The sequence below is a fragment of the Phyllobates terribilis genome, unplaced genomic scaffold (assembly GCF_046119375.1).
Source record: "Phyllobates terribilis strain yellow unplaced genomic scaffold, ASM4611937v1 Scaffold_2__4_contigs__length_985480577, whole genome shotgun sequence".
In the NCBI taxonomy this organism is placed as follows: domain Eukaryota; kingdom Metazoa; phylum Chordata; class Amphibia; order Anura; family Dendrobatidae; genus Phyllobates; species Phyllobates terribilis.
This window is the reverse complement of record NW_027362762.1, coordinates 406698234-406714686: the sequence shown is the minus strand read 5'-3', so window position 1 is coordinate 406714686 and position 16453 is coordinate 406698234.

Here is a 16453-nt window from a genome sequence, read left to right as displayed (position 1 = left end):
CAGCACTAAACATCTTCGTCGCCATTTCAAAACTGTGCAGAAGGGTGTGTGGCGCCCCTGAGGGTTCAGTCGCCACAGAGTTACTGCATCTCACCCAGAGGTGTGGTATCTCACCCTCAGGTAAGGAAGGCATATGGCTCGGGACCCTGACTCCTGCATCCAACACATACCCGCAGTGGGGGTAGGGCGATATTGCTCCTAAGGGAGAGCACAGTCCCAGGTCCCTAGCTGGTTTGAGGGTCCTATGTAGTGGGTGCTTAGGGGAGCAGCTTAGGGGAGCACATGACAAGGAGAGTATAAATAGGAAGCCATCTTAGAAAGAGCAAGCCAGACAGAGGAGGAAAAGTGACAGGAGCAGAGACTAGGCATGAGCTCTGCTCCGGAGGCGGGCCTAGCCTGGGAGGCCCAGGACTGAAGGAGAGAAGAGAGGAGTGGGAGCTGGAAGGCTCCAGGAACCGAAGGGACCCTACGGCTATGGGCCGTGCAGAAGGCCACCCGTACTCCCGCTGCTACCAGGAGGTAGAGGGGTCAGGCCAGATAAGGGGAACCGGTCCCTCAACTAACGGAGAAACTGCAAGGCTCAACTAGAAACCGGAGGCTTCTGCATTTCATGTACTGCAGGCCAAAGTCCACACCAGTCTCACTAAGAAGGTAGCCACATAGGACCCAGGGGACGGAACACACGTCACCCGCCAAGGCCCGAGGATACTGGATAGAAGTGTCACTGGGTGTGAGGTGCAGGGAGAAGGCCAGAGAAAGGACACACAGAAGGGGGTCCTGCTAAGTACTCCGGAGCTATCTGGGGGTGGACTGAGCCCCTCACTGAGTATGCACAGCACGACGGGGGAGATTGCTCTGGTACCTGTAATCTGGACTACAACAACTGTGAGTAATATCTTGAGACGGCATCACACGGACTCTGTGTTCCTTACTGACTCCCTGCACTACAACCACCATCATCCACCCACACTGCCCTGAAGCTACACTCTTCCTGTGGTGAGTAATAATACCGTTGCTGCAAAACCACCAGCTTCAGAGGACTGTTCCGCAGCGACGGCCCCTTTGGCCGCACTCCACAGGTGGCGTAGTCAGACATTATAAAATCCATATATACAAATTACCCTTGGATTGACCGCCCTGGGTCACGGACTGGGTCACCGCCACAGTGACTACAACCCCCAGTGTCTACCGGCCCGGCTCAGGGTACCCCATGGCCCAGGGGGCGCGTCAACTTCATAGGTCCCTGATCTGAGACCACTCCTGCAGCGTGATTTGCCCCACCTCTGGATCTCGTTGGCCCAGGCTATACATCAGAATGTATTGCACCAGGGCTTGTCGGTGCAGCCACAGTCGCTGCAACATGTGCAGAGTTGAATTCCACCGTGTCGGCACATCGCATTTCAGCCGGTGAACTGGCAGGTCCAATGACTTCTGTAGAGATGTAAGTCATTGAACTGCGGGATGCGAACGGCGGAAGTGAGCACACAGCGACCGTGCCCTCTGCAGAAGGCCATCTAGTCCGGGATAGTGGGCTAAAAATTGCTGGACAACCAGGTTCAACACATGAGCCATACAAGGCACGTGTGTGACATTGCCCCGGCGAAGTGCCGCACCCAGGTTTGCAGCATTGTCGCACATGGCCTTCCCTGGTTGCAGGTCCAGTGGAGACAACCTTTCATGAAACTGGGTCTCCAGAGCTGACTACAACTCCTCAGCTGTGTGACTCACATTTCCCAGACATTTCAAAGTAAACACTGATGCCGTTGAGCCCTGCTGCCAGCATAGTAAGGAGGTGTGCAGGATTCCTTCTGCGCAGTTATAAAGCAGGTGGCATTACCAGACAGGCTTTGGGTGCAGGTGGAGGACCGAGAGGAGGTTGAGGAGGCAGAAGCAGTGGAGGAACTTCGAGATAAAGAGGATTGACGCACAACTCGTGGGGACGGTAAGACTTGGACAGCAGCCCCTTGTCCTGCTGTCACCATAGTTACCCAGTGCCCAGTCAGCGACATGTAACCGCCCTGTCCATGCCTTCTCGTCCAAGTGTCTGTGGTGAAGTGCACCCTGTCATACACAGAGTTTCTCAAAGAAGCGGTGATGTTGTGTGCGACATGCTAGTGGAGCGCAGGCACACCTTTGAGAAGTAGTGCCGACTGGGCATCTGGTACTGGGGCACTGTGACGGACATAAGGTCTTGAAAATCCTCTGTGTCCTCCAGGTGGAAAGGCAGCAATTCTGTAGCCAACAGCTTGCAGATGGTGAAATTCAACCTCTTAGCTTTCTCATGGCTAGGAGTAAATGGTCTTTTACTTTTCCACATCTGAGGGACCGAGGGCTGGCTGTTGTGCTTAGACGGTGTTGAGTAGGGTGTCCCCGGCAAACTGCCGGTCTGTGAAGAAGATGCAGGCGGACATGTTAGGTTGCCTTGATCCAAAGGTGGTGCTCTCGATGTCGGAGAGCGCTCAACACTAGCAGGTGTTTCCACTTCCCAATGAACTGACGACCTGCCAATCACACTGGCTGTTGCGGGTAAAGAGGTGGCAGGTCTGCGTCCAAAAACATGTGTGACTGCTGTCCCCCCAGTCACAGAGGATGAAGAGGCTGCGGATGCACAAGATGGGGCAGACGGTGGTTGGCCCAGCCGGCTAGGCCGCATTGTAGCACAGTGAGCTTCCCACTGCAACTTATGCTTCATATCCATGTGACGGTACATGCATGAAGTACTCAAACTATGGATTTTTTGGCCTCTACTTAGCTTTTGCTGACAAATATTACAGATAACACGAGTTGGGTCATCCTTATCGATCTGAATAAATGCCCAGGCTATGCAAGGCTTAGAGCCCATGTGACCTGAAGAGCCACTACGACTTGTGGTCAGAGGCAGAGTTGTGGTTGAGGATGCAGTTGTTGACGTGCTTCCAGTACTCCGTCTCTGTTCAGGAAGGCGCAACCTAACCTCGTCGTCAATAGCATCTGTGATGCCCCGCTGCGCTTGGTATCACAGATCCTAGAAGAGTGCATTGATGGAATCCTCCACAAGAGGCCCCCATAAACATTCACACATCTCCACCTTCCACCTCAGACCAGCAGAGGGAGCCCGTTAGGGATATAAATAGGGAAGGTGGAGCTAGGCAGTTCAGTTCTTCTGAAGAGTTCCTGCAGTAGAGAAGCCTAAGAGAGGTCAGTCTGCAGTGGAGCTCAGTCTAGTCTAGAGAACGCAGTTAATAATTCAGCAGTGGAGCACTAGGCTCCTGCTTGCTAGATTCAGGGAGCCCAGATAGAGCTTAAGGTGTGCCGGTGCCGTAAGATCAGTGAAGCGCGGCAAACTGCCGTTAGTGTGTATAGCCTAGTGAGGGCCCGAGTAGGCTGAAGGCGAGTGGCGAGTTAGTACATAAGGGGCAGAGGAGCTTTACCAGCTCACCCCGAAGCATTTACCGGACACAGGATCCGAGCTTACCGGTATCTCTATGACCCAGTAAGGCATAACCGGAATCCCTGGAGAACTACAAGTCCCAGGATCGCTAAGGTGCTGATATGTAACAGAGCCAGGAGACGCTTAGGCCCCGCATACTGGGAGCGTGAACTCCAAGAGAAGGCCCTACCACAAGGTCAGCCAGCGCAGGACAGAGACAAAGTTAGGCCTAGCTCCAGGCAGGTCAGAAACTTACTACGCAGAGGCAAGAAACAGGAGGCCCTACACCCGCTCATTGGGGAGGATCTTGATATGCACCCTTCACCCTACAGTGCTCCAGGATGTGCCTGAATTTCCACCAGTAAAAGGTACTGAAGTGACTACCGTGTCCGTTCCCGTTCTTGCTCTGACCCAGCTGGGTCTCGCTTGTCCTGCATTCCCCCTGCATATGCTGCCATGAGACCTAGATCCACCTGTGGGGAGCTATACCATCGAGCTGCCTTATCACCGGCCTCAGTGGACTGCTGCAGCGCTGGTGCTTGTCACCAGATACCACAGGTGGCGTCATGAAATCTTATAAAATTAACAATTATCCACCCTTTTAAAGAGAGACTCCAGGGTACGGGCCAGGAAGCCGACCACCGCGACATCCCCAAGGCCAGGCAAATGCCCGGGTACCGAGTCATCCCCATCCCCAGGGCTAGTCACATCCTCCTCCACCTCCTCTGCTGACCTCATCGACTGGCTGACTGTGGGTTGACAGTAAGTGGGATCTCCAACCTCGTCATCATCACCCTGTGTGTTATCACACCCGTCGTCCTCAGAGCCAACCTCTTCCTGCCCTGACCGAAAAGTCAAGTTGTCGCTCCAATCAGGTATTTGAGTCTCATCATCGTCTTCATCATTGTCTCCATCAACAGGAGTTACAGTTTGGGAACAAGGGTCTACATTATGCTCAGAACCTTCTTCATCTGGTCCTGGATCCGACTTATAAAGATTCTGGGCATCAAAACAGATCATTTCCTCATCTGGATTAACAGAAACTCTGGAGCAGACCTCCGTTTCCCAGGCTATAGTATGAGTAAACAGCTGTGCAGACTCAACCATCTGTGCTACCCCATACTCAGACGGGCAGCTGGAGACTTGGGAGCTGTGAGGAAGCAAGTGCGATTGGGGTGACACCTCTGAGGACTGGAGTATTTGTGATGTTGAAATTGAGGTGATGGAGAGCCCACTTGAAGGAGCAGTTGATATCCGTTGAAGCACCTGCTGTTTTTGTGCCTCATTTAGAATTTGTAGCGATGGGCGTGTCCGTAAGAATGGGATCGTATCACATTGTCCACGAAAAGAAGTCGACATCTTAGTTTGGCTGGAAGATGGTCTTTCTTCTGCAGATGTTACTCCCCCCCCCCACAGTATTGGGATAGGGGGGCTGGCCGTCAGGGTCCACCGCGGCTCTGGCACAAACCCGGCGACACAGAGGTGGCACGGGCAGGAACGGACTGGCAGTGTCGGCTTCTCACTTTTTGGATTTTAGAAGGGCATGACATGCCTATATCTGTGTCTCCCCCTCCTTTCACTCCTCCACCTCTTTTCTTTTCGCATGACTATATGTACTTGTCACTTTTCCATGTGTTAGTTGTGTCTTCTGAGCAGTTTGTCAGCTTTTGGACACCTTTGAAGGTGTTTTCTATGTGTTTCTATGTGTTTTTGTTTGCCTGCCATTAGTTTTAACGGTGTTCGAAGGTGTTCGATGAACAGTTCGACGAACAGTTTGGCGAACACACGGGTGTTCGACGAACCGAACCGAACTCGAACACTACGGGGGTGGCTCAACACTACTGCCAACAGCCAAGATTTCCCTGTTCTCAACAAGTGTATGACTGTCTATGTTCTCTTCCTCCTTCTCCTCATTATCACCCAATCCGCATTGAGATGAGATGAAGCTCGGCTGGGTGGCATCACCCTGTATAGTTCCTTGCTCCGCTTGCAATGCCTCCTCTTATATTGTGAGCAGCGAGCGTTTCAGTAGACAGAGAAGCGGGATGGTGAAGCTAATTATGACATCATCGCCGCTCATCATCTTGGTGCTGTCCTCAAAGTTTTGGAGGAGGGCACAGATGTCAGACATCCATGCCCACTCATCAGCTGTTATGTGCGGAGGCTGACCTGACTACTGACGGACGTGTTGAAGCTGGTACTCAACAACTGCTCTCTGCTCATCAAAATCATTCCAAACATCTGCAACGTTGATTTCCAATGCGTAGTCATATCGCACACCAGTCGGTAAGCTGAAAGCTGCAAACTCTGCTGATGCCCTGCTAGGGCAGCGGAAGCTGTTGCTGACTTTCTGAAATTGGCACACATGCGGCATACTTTCACAAGTAACTCTGGCAGATCCGTGTAGATTTCGAGAAACTGCAGAACCACTAAGTTGAGCACATGGGCCAGGCATGGTACATATGCGAGCTTGCTTAGCTTCAGAGCTGACACCAGGTTCTCTGATACAGCTTTCAACAACTCTACAATGGTGTGTGATTAGTCGCCTAAGCATAGTCCTGCTTATTGTTATTACAACACACGAAGTTTAAGTAAATAATAAGGAATATGTCCTGAAAAAATGAATCAAGTGATGAAGATGGAGGCTGAAGAGGAGGAGGTGGTGCAGGAGCTTTAGAATGTAGGGGTAACCCTGATTGGCCCAGGGCCCGCAATCCTCTGCATCAGGAGGACGTGTTCCATCCCAGGAACCCACTGGGTCCCGGCTTCCACAATATTAACCCAGTGGAATGCGTCAGTGAGATGAATCGTCCCTGGTCACATTCACTTGTCCTCGTGTTTGTGGTTAGGCGGTCCTTCCCACTTAAGTGCACTGGTAAGGGCACGGGTAATGTACTGGGACTCATGCTTGTTGAAAGCAGAGAAGATACAGGGAGACATAATGGCGGCTGGGAACCGAGTATGGACACCTAGCCACCACCATGAGGTTGTGAAAAGCTTCCGCCTCCATGAGCCTAAAAGGCAAAATTTCAAGTGCAAGCACTGTCCAGAAATGTAGCAGTTTAATATTGTTGCCTGTGGGTGGGTGGCTGGCTGGCTGCATACTTGCGCTTGCATTCTAAGTAACAGAAAACTAAGCATCTATCATCATTATGAACTCACCTCGGCACTATGAACTCTCCTGAAGGAGAAGCCAGGGCCCACCGGAACATTCTCGGGTTCTCTGGTGGGCCCGTCCAACCCTGCCGAGTAGCTGCCCTGCCTAAGAAAGTGTGTGGGAAGGTTCCCGGACACTCTATGGCTGATTTTTTACACAGGGGGAAACGCACGCAAACACGTGGAGAACATACAAAATTCATTGCTGATGTTGTCCTTGGTGGGATTTGAACACTAGACCCCATCGCTGCAAGGCTTCAGTGCTAATCACTGAGCCACAGTGCTGCCCTTTCTTTTCTCCCTCTGATATCTAACATGCTGGAAAAAACTTGTACCTACTGCCACTCAGTATCTTCTGCTCCTTTGTGAGAAACTAATGTATTTGGGCAGCCACTCAGTCTGCCAAATAAAATTTCTGAGAAGGAAATTGTGGATGGCTTCGCTTCTGGTACTGGGTGCCAATACCAAACCACTAGAAATATTCCAGGCTGGTTGGAGCCAAGCTGATTCCAACAGAAAAAGTACCAGCAGCAAGGTAAGCTGGGAAGATTCCTGGACACTCTATGGCTGTTTTTTTTTATGGTGGCCTAGCTTTGTACCATCCTTGGCCACATTCACCTGTCCTTGTGTTTGTGGTTAAGCGGTCCTTCCCAGTAAATGCACTGGGGAGGGCATGGGTAATGTTCTAGGACCCGCGCTTGTGGAAGGCGGAGACGAAGCCGGGAGAAATAGTGGTGGCTGATGACCGAATATGGACACCCAGCCGCCTCCGGCATGAGGTTGTGAAAAGCTTCCACCTCCATGAGCCTAAAAGGCAACATTTCAAGTGCAAGCAAGCAGTCCAGAAATGTGACAGATTAGTATTGCGACCTGTGGGTGGTGGGTGGCTTCATACTTGCGTTTGCATTCCAAGTAACACAAACCTAAGGAGATGGATTATCCAACCATCATGAATAATTTGATCATTGTCTAGTAGACCAAGCACAATATTAAAGCAGTGACATGCATCAGTGAGATGTACCGTCCCTGGCTTCATGCACTTGTCCACGTGTTTGTGGTTAGGCGGTCCTTCCCACTTAAGTGCTCTGGAAAGGACTCGGGTAATTTTCTGGGACTCGGGCGTGTGGAAGTCAGAGACTATACCAGGAGAAATAGTGGCTGCTGGGGACCGAGTACGGACACCCAGCCGCCATGAGGTTGTGGAAAGCTTCCGCCTCCACGAGCTTTGAAGGTCACATTTCAAGTGCAAGCAGTCCAGAAATGTGGCAGTTTAGTATTGCGGCCTGTGGGTGGCTGGCTGCATACTTGTGCTTGCATTCCAAGAACTGTGGTAGGGACAAATGAACTCTGCAAAGGGACAAGGATGTGGATGGTGATTGTTGCAAGTCTATAATGACAGGTGCAGGGCAGGAGGCATCTTCGCATGCTTCATGGACAGGGCATTGGAGTGCATGCACAACAGCGGAAGAGGCTGAGGTGTCACCCACAGACACGGTTTCTGGACCTTGGTGTTTGGCCCAGCTAGTCAGGTGCTTTGCTGTCATGTGCTTGAGCATGCTGGTGGTGGTCAGGCTGGTAGTTTTGGTGCTTTTGCTGATGCTGGCCTGGCAGATGTGGCAAATGGCCTTTTTGGTGTTATCTAAACAGTCTTTAAAAAAGGACCAGACTCGGAAAGACCTAACAGTTATACTGGCAACTTCCATCACGTTGGTGTTCCGGAGGACGATTTCCCACCTTGTGTCTGTGGCCACCACACTGCTTGTTCCTGCCTGTTGTGGTGCTACGCCTCCCTCCACCTGTGTGCTACTGTCCTCGCTCTACATGTCTCCTTGCCAGGTTGGGTTAGTGACTTCATCGTCCACTGCTTTGTTTTCCACTTCCGCACCCTGGTTCTCCTCCTGACTTTCTGTCCATTGTGTCTCAACATTACCCACCTCTTGCGACAGTATTTGCACTTTCCCACCGTCACCTTCGGGTGACCATGGCTCCTCAAATCGCTACATGTGATTTTCTGTTGCCCTGCTCAAAGCTGTCTGGTCGAGAGGCCCAAATTTATTGATGGAAAAGTCAACAGCTCTTGGGGTAACCCTGAACTCTAATCTCTCCTTCAAACCACATATCAAGCTCTTTCCACTTCCAAGTGGACAGAGCGAGAGCCCAGAATCTATAAATGGAAAGATGAACAAAACAGCTCTTTGAAGCGTCCAAGTGTGGGATCAGTTGTCTCAGGGCACTCGGAATGGTAGGAGGAAGGAGGATCAGGGTGAGGAAGATGCCAACTCCAAGTAAAAAAACATCTCCCGGATCCGCACATTCCTCAACCACAAATCTACAAAAATATTAGTGCACATGCTCATCATCTCCCTTCTCGACAACTGCAACCTCCTGCTCTGTGGCCTCCCTTCTAACATTCTCGCATTCCTCCAATCTATCGTAAACTCAGTTGCCTGACTAAGCCACCTGTCCCCTCGCTATTCCCTTGCATCTCCTCTCTGTCAATCCCTTCGCTGGCTCCCCATTACCCAGAGACTCGAGTTCAAAACCCTAACCTTGGAATGCAAAGCTATCCACAACTTGTCTCCCACATACATCTGTGACTTAGTCTTCCTGGTACTTACCTGCACGCAACCTCCGATCCTCAGAATATCTCATTCTCTACTCCCCTCTTATCTCCTCTTCCCACAATCGCATACAAGATTTCTCCCGTGCATCCTCCCTTCTCTGGAAATCTCTACCCCACCATTTCTGAGTCTCACCTACTGTTGAAACATTTAAAAGGAAGCAGAAGACCCACCTCTTGCGACATGCGTACAACCTGCAATAACTCTTGCTACACCTTACCTCTGCTAGACCAGATCTATCCTTACTTACTGTATCCTCACCTATGTCTTATACACTGAGCCCTCGTGGGCAGGGTCCTCTCCTCTCCTGTACCAGTCGCTGTCACATTTTTGTTCAAAATTATTGTAATTGCTTTTGTGATGTATACCCCTTTTTCACATGTAAAGTGGCATAGAATAAATGGTAAAGTAATAATAATAATATTATCCAGACTTACATCTACTGATGTGGAACACAGGGTGGTGGTGGTGGCAAACTGACTGGAAGCTTTATCTGCTATCCAACCAACAACCTTTTCACACTGCTCTGGCTTCAATAATGGTGTTCCGCAGCCCCCTAGAAATTGTGACAGGAAGGTAGTTCGACATGACGTGGGTGTTTGTTGTGCTCCCTCAGCAGGCACAGTTTCATCTTGCCCACGGCCTCTGCGTGCACTATCACCATCACCATAACGTTCACTTAATCGTCCCTTGACACACACCTTGCCCATTTTAAATGGAGTTTAAGATTTGTCACGCTGCTAAAAATGTCTGTATTATTACCGCAGTAATATAGGATCACGTCTGATGAGATGACCACAGTTTTAGGCAGTGCCCTGGGAGTCAGAGATGCTTCCAGCACCAGGGGTCTTCCCCATGCTGTTTGCATGTCACACACCACATGGTGAGATAAGGTAGTAAAATGTTAAAATGACATTTCCCGGTGAAAGTATTTGTCTTGGTTGAAAGCAATGCAAAAGTGCAAAAATGCATCAAAAACGCTACGTTTGAACATAGCCCAAGGTGTGGAAGAGCATTTTTGTTTTTGTATATTTATTGTATATTTTTGCATATTATTGTATATTTATATACAAGTCATTATCGTGGAAAGGATTTCCTTAACATACAGTACAGACCAAAATTTTGGACACACCTTCTCATTTAAAGATATTTCTGTATTTTCATGACTATGAAAATTGTACATTCACACTGAAGGCATCAAAACTATGAATTAACACATGTGGAATTATATACTTAACAAAAAAGTGTGAAACAACTGAAAATATGTCTTATATTCTAGGTTCTTCAAAGTAGCCACCTTTTGCTTTGATGACTGTTTTGCACACTCTTGGCATTCTCTTGATGAGCTTCAAGAGGTAGTCACCGGAAATGGTTTTCACTTCACAGGTGTGCCCTGTCAGGTTTAATAAGTAGAGATGAGCGGTGTTCGACTAGAACTGTTCGCCAATCTCAAATTCGAGCTGTTTTAGGTGGTGTTCGAGTCGTTCGACGAACGCGAACGATTTGCAAAAAATTTGGCTGTTCGAGGTAATGTTCGATAACTGTTCGTGCACCAAAAGCGTGTCCTGCATGTCTGGCGCTATTTAGAGCACCAATCATGCAGGGATTGTCTGCCACTCACTGTAATGCCACAGCCATGGTGGTTGTGGCATTACAGTGGTTGCCCAAATCGACAGGAACAGTGCTCACAGTGAAACATGAAAAGCCGTCAATTCAGCAGCGGCATACACCGGTACCCGACAATTTAGAACCGAAAGAATAGAGTATCACACATAGATTAGATACATAGAAACATGTCAGTCACATATATAAGAAGTACAGTGACAGTGTTGGTTACTGTACTTGTCATTTAGTGTTAAAGGATTTATTAAAAAAAATATTAGTGTTTTCATGCACCGTCTCTTTAAAAAAGCCGGCCGGCAATTCAGCATCGGTACCCGACAATTTATAACAGAAAGAATAGAGCATCACACATAGATTGGATAGATAGAAACATGTCAGTCACATATATAAGAAGTACAGTGACAGTGTTGATTACTGTACTTGTCATTTAGTGTTAAAATAAAGGATTTATTATTAAAAAAAATTGGCGTGGGGTTCCCCGTAATTTTAGTCTCTAGAGGAGGTTAAGCAGACGGCTGGGGCAGATGTTTGAAGCCTGGAAAGGGGGTAATACCCACGGAGCTTCCAAGGCTACTAATATCAGCCCCCAGCTGAATACCTAGCCTTTACTAGCTATTAAAATGGGGGACCCCCAAAAAAATGACGTGGGGTCCCCCCTATTTTAATAGCTAGCAAAGACTAGGCAGACAGCTGGGGGCTGATATTAATAGCCCAGGAAGGGTGCCATGAATATTGGCCCCCTCTTAGGCTAGAAACACCAGCCGTCAGCCGCCCCAGATATGGCGCATCCATAGGATGCGCCAATTCTGGCACCTAGCCTCGCTCTTCACACTGCCCTGTAGTGGTGGCAGTGGGTAATAGGGTTGGGGTTGATGTCAGCTTATAATGCCAGCTGACATCAAGCCCAGGTTAGTAATGGAGAGGCATCTATAAGACACCCCCATTACTAACCCCATAGTCAAAGTTACAAAAAAACACAAACACCCAGAATAAAGTCCTTTAATTGAAATAAACACACAATTCTTTATTGTTCTAAATTAAACCATACTTACCGTCACGCCCATTCCAGCTGAAGCCAACGATCTCCAGCAATAAAAGTAAAATAATAAAGCAACATCATCCTTACCTTTCCATGGTTCCCATAACAGCTTCAGCTCTGCTACATTCACATGACAGGCTGGACCGCAGCAGAACGCTGTCATCCAGCTTGCCATGCCGCAGACACTTTGAAGCGCAGGCATGCTTGCGCTCCTCAGTGTCTTACTGTGACGACATCCAGATGAGCCGAGTTCAAGTCCAATGAACTCAGCTCACCTCATGCACGTCACTGACAGCGTGGGAAAATTCTCCTGCGCATGCGGTGAGTGCAGGAGAATATTCCCACGCTGTCAGTGACGTGCATGAGGTGAGCTCATGTCCAATGAACTCGGCTCACCTCATGCACGTCACTGACAGCGTGGGAAAATTCTCAGCGCTCAGCGCTTGAGCAGGAGAATTCTCCCACGCTGGGATTGCATTGAGATGACAGGCTGGACCGCAGCTGAGCACTACCATCCTGCATGCCATCCTTCATAGACACTGCAGAGCGCAGGCATGCTTGCGCTCTGCAGTGTCTCTGAAGGATGACAAGCTGGATGGCAGCGCTCAGCTGCGATCCAGCCTGTCATCTCAATGCCATCCCAGCGTGGGAGAATTCTCCTGCTCAAGAGCTGAGTGCTTAGAATTTTCCCACGCTGTCAGTGATGTGCATGAGGTGAGCTGAGTTCATTGGACATGAACTCGGCTCATCTGGATGCCGTCACAGCCAGACACTGAGGAGCGCAAGCATGCCTGCGCTTCTCAGTGTCTGCGGCATGGCAAGCTGGATGGCAGCGTTCTGCTGCGGTCCAGCCTGTCATGTGAATGCAGCAGAGCTGAAGCTCCTATGGATGCGCCATTTCTGGGGCGGCTGACGGCTGGTGTTTCTAGCCTGGGAGGGGGCCAATATTCATGGCACCCTTCCTGGGCTATTAATATCAGCCCCAAGCTGTCTGCCTAGCCTTTGCTAGCTATTAAAATAGGGGGGACCCCACGTCATTTTTTTGGGGGTCCCCTATTTTAATAGCTAGTAAAGGCTAGGTATTCAGCTAGGGGCTGATATTAGTAGCCTGGGAAGCTCCATGGGTATTACCCCCTTTCCAGGCTTCAAACATCTGCCCCAGCCTTCTGCTTAACCTCCAATAGAGACTAAAATTACGGGGAACCCCACGCCATTTTTTTTTTAATAAATCCTTTATTTTAACACTAAATGACAAGTACAGTAATCAACACTATCACTGTACTTCTTATATATGTGACTGACATGTTTCTATCTATCTAATCTATGTGTGATGCTCTATTCTTTCTGTTATAAATTGTCGGGTACCGATGCTGAATTGCCGGCCGGCTTTTTTAAAGAGACGGTGCATGAAAACACTAATATTTTTTTTAATAAATCCTTTAACACTAAATGACAAGTACAGTAACCAACACTGTCACTGTACTTCTTATATATGTGACTGACATGTTTCTATCTATTTAATCTATGTGTGATGCTCTATTCCTTCTTGTCTAAATTGTCGGGTACCGGTGTATGCCACTGCTGAATTGCCGGCCGGTTTTTTTAAAGAGAGCGTCTTCTGAGCAGTTTGTCAGCTTTTTGACACCTTTGAAGGTGTTTTCTATGTGTTTCTATGTGTTTTTGTTTGCCTGCCATTGGTTTTAACGGTGTTCAACGGTGTTCTAAGGTGTTCGACGAACAGTTCCACGAGCATCCCGGTGTTCGACGAACCGAACCGAACCCGAACACTGCGGGGGTGGCTCAACACTATTAATAAGTGAGATTTCTTGCCTTATAAATGGGGTTGGGACCATCAGTTGTGTTGTGCAGAAGTCTGGTGGATACACAGCTGATAGTCCTACTGAATAGACTGTTAGATTTTGTATTATGGCAAGAAAAAAGCAGCTAATTAATGAAAAACGAGTGGCCATCATTACTTTAAGAAATGAAGGTCAGTCAGTCCGAAAAATTGGGCAAACTTTGAAAGTGTCCCCAAGTGCAGTTGCAAAAACCATCAAGCGCTACAAAGAAACTGGCTCACATGAGGACCACCCCAGGAAAGGAAGACCAAGAGTCACCTCTGCTTCTGAGGATAAGTTTATCCGAGTCACCAGCCTCAGAAATCGCAGGTTAACAGCAGCTCAGATTAGAGACCAGGTCAATGCCACACAGAGTTCTAGCAGCAGACACATCTCTTCAACAACTGTTAAGAGGAGACTTTGTGCAGCAGGCCTTCATGGTAAAATAGCTGCTAGGAAACCACTGCTAAGGACAGGCAAAAAGCAGAAGAGACTTGTTTGGGCTAAAGAACACAAGGAATGGACATTAGACCAGTGGATATCTGTGCTTTGGTCTGATGAGTGCAAATTTGAGATCTTTGGTTCCAACCACCGTGTCTTTATGCGACGCAGAAAAGGTGAATGGATGGACTCTATATGCCTGGTTCCCACCGTGAAGCATGGAGGAGGAGGTGTGATGGTGTGGGGGTGCTTTGCTGGTGTCACTGTTGGGGATTTATTCAAAATTGAAGGCATACTGAACCAGCATGGCTACCACAGCATCTTGCAGCGGCATGCTATTCCATCCGGTTTGCGTTTAGTTGGACCATCATTTATTTTTCAACAGGACAATAACCCAAAACACACCTCCAGGCTGTGTAAGGGCTATTTGACCAAAAAAGAGAGTGATGGGGTGCTATGCCAGATGACCTGGCCTCCACAGTCACCAGACCTGAACCCAATCGAGATGGTTTGGGGTGAGCTGGACCACAGAGTGAAGGCAAATGGGCCAACAAGTGCTAAGCATCTCTGGGAACTCCTTCAAGATTGTTGGAAGACCATTTCCGGTGACTACCTCTTGAAGCTCATCAAGAGAATGCCAAGAGTGTGCAAAGCAGTCATCAAATCAAAAGGTGGCTACTTTGAAGAACCTAGAATATAAGACATATTTTCAGTTGTTTCACACTTTTTTGTTAAGTATATAATTCAAAATGTGTTAATTCATAGTTTTGATGCCTTCAGTGTGAATGTACAATTTTCATAGTCATGAAAATACAGAAAAATCTTTAAATGAGAAGGTGTGTCCAAACTTTTGGTCTGTACTGTATTTCCCAGGAAAATCAATTTAGGTTTAGTTTTTGTATGTATTATTGTTAGTCCGTAAAAGTGGCGTAATACCTTTGACAATGTTGTTGATAGCAGTGACCTGGAAGTCTGAAATGCTTCCAGGGGTCTTCCCCTTGCTGTTCCCATCTATTTGGGCAATTTTTAGGCCCTCTGCAGATTGTCGGTGGGAGCAGCCCAAAAATGCTCGAGTTTCCCATAGACTTACATTGGGCTCGTTACTCGGACTGAGCACTCGATCATTCCAATTTGCTTGGATCGAACAATGAGTACCCGAGCATTTTAGTGCTCGCTCATCACTATTTATGATCAAGCGACTCTGAAAGTCACAAAGCCTATTTTTACAGGGCCATCAGGCAGACCTTACTATTGTTAGAGAGCCATCAGCTAGCTATGCATTGTTGTTCCCATTATTAAGGAGCAGGTCTCCTATACTGTTATAGCATATTCAGTGACTGTAAGGCCTGCCAAAAATTTAGAAAAACCTCAATGCACCTTTGAAGACACATAGAGGGCCATATTTAAAGCAAAAATTCCCATTATTATGAAGCGGGTCTCCTATACTGTTATAGCGTATGCAGTAACTGTAAGACCTGCCCAAAATTTAGAAAACCCCAATACACCTTTGAAGACACATAGAGGGCCTGATTTAAAAAAATAATTTCCCATTATTAAGGAGTGGGTCTCCTATTCTGTTATAGCATATGTAGTAACTGTAAGGCCTGCCCAAAATTTACAAAAACCCCAATATACCTTTGAAGACACATAGAGGGCTTGATTTTAAAAAAATATTCCCATTATTAAGGAGCTGGTATCCTATAGTGGTAATGCCCATGCAGTGACTGCAAGGGCTGCCAAAAGTTAGGACACACTCCAATACCCCTTTGAAGAGACATAGAGGAGGGCCTCAGTAAAAAAAATGTTCCCATTATGAAGGAGTGGGTCTCCTATACTGTTACTGCGTATGCAGTTACTGCAAGGGCTGGCAAAAAATTGGACCCACTCCAATACCCCTTTGAAGAGATAGATGTAGAGGAGGTCCTTATTAAAAAAAATTGTTACCATTGTTAAGGAATGGGTCTCCTATACTGATAATGCCCATGCATTGACTGCAAGGGCTCGTAAAAAATTGGACGCACTGCTACTAAGTGCATGGGCTAAAAAACATTTTCCCCTGGGTGGTATACATGAACAGAAAATACTGTATAACATACAGAATGTTAGAGGTAGGCCTCTTAAAAAATTTCCTACGGGCATCATAAACACTCTTTCTTAAAAATTATGTAGGTGTTGCATCACGGTCACTCTGATGATATGGTGGTGGAGGATGAGGAGAAGGAGAAGGAGGAGGACAACAGAAAATAGAAAAAATCAGGAAGCGTATACTTATGTCTGGGTGTTATTAAGACAGAGGTGTATGACCTCCCAAAACAAATCATTCTAT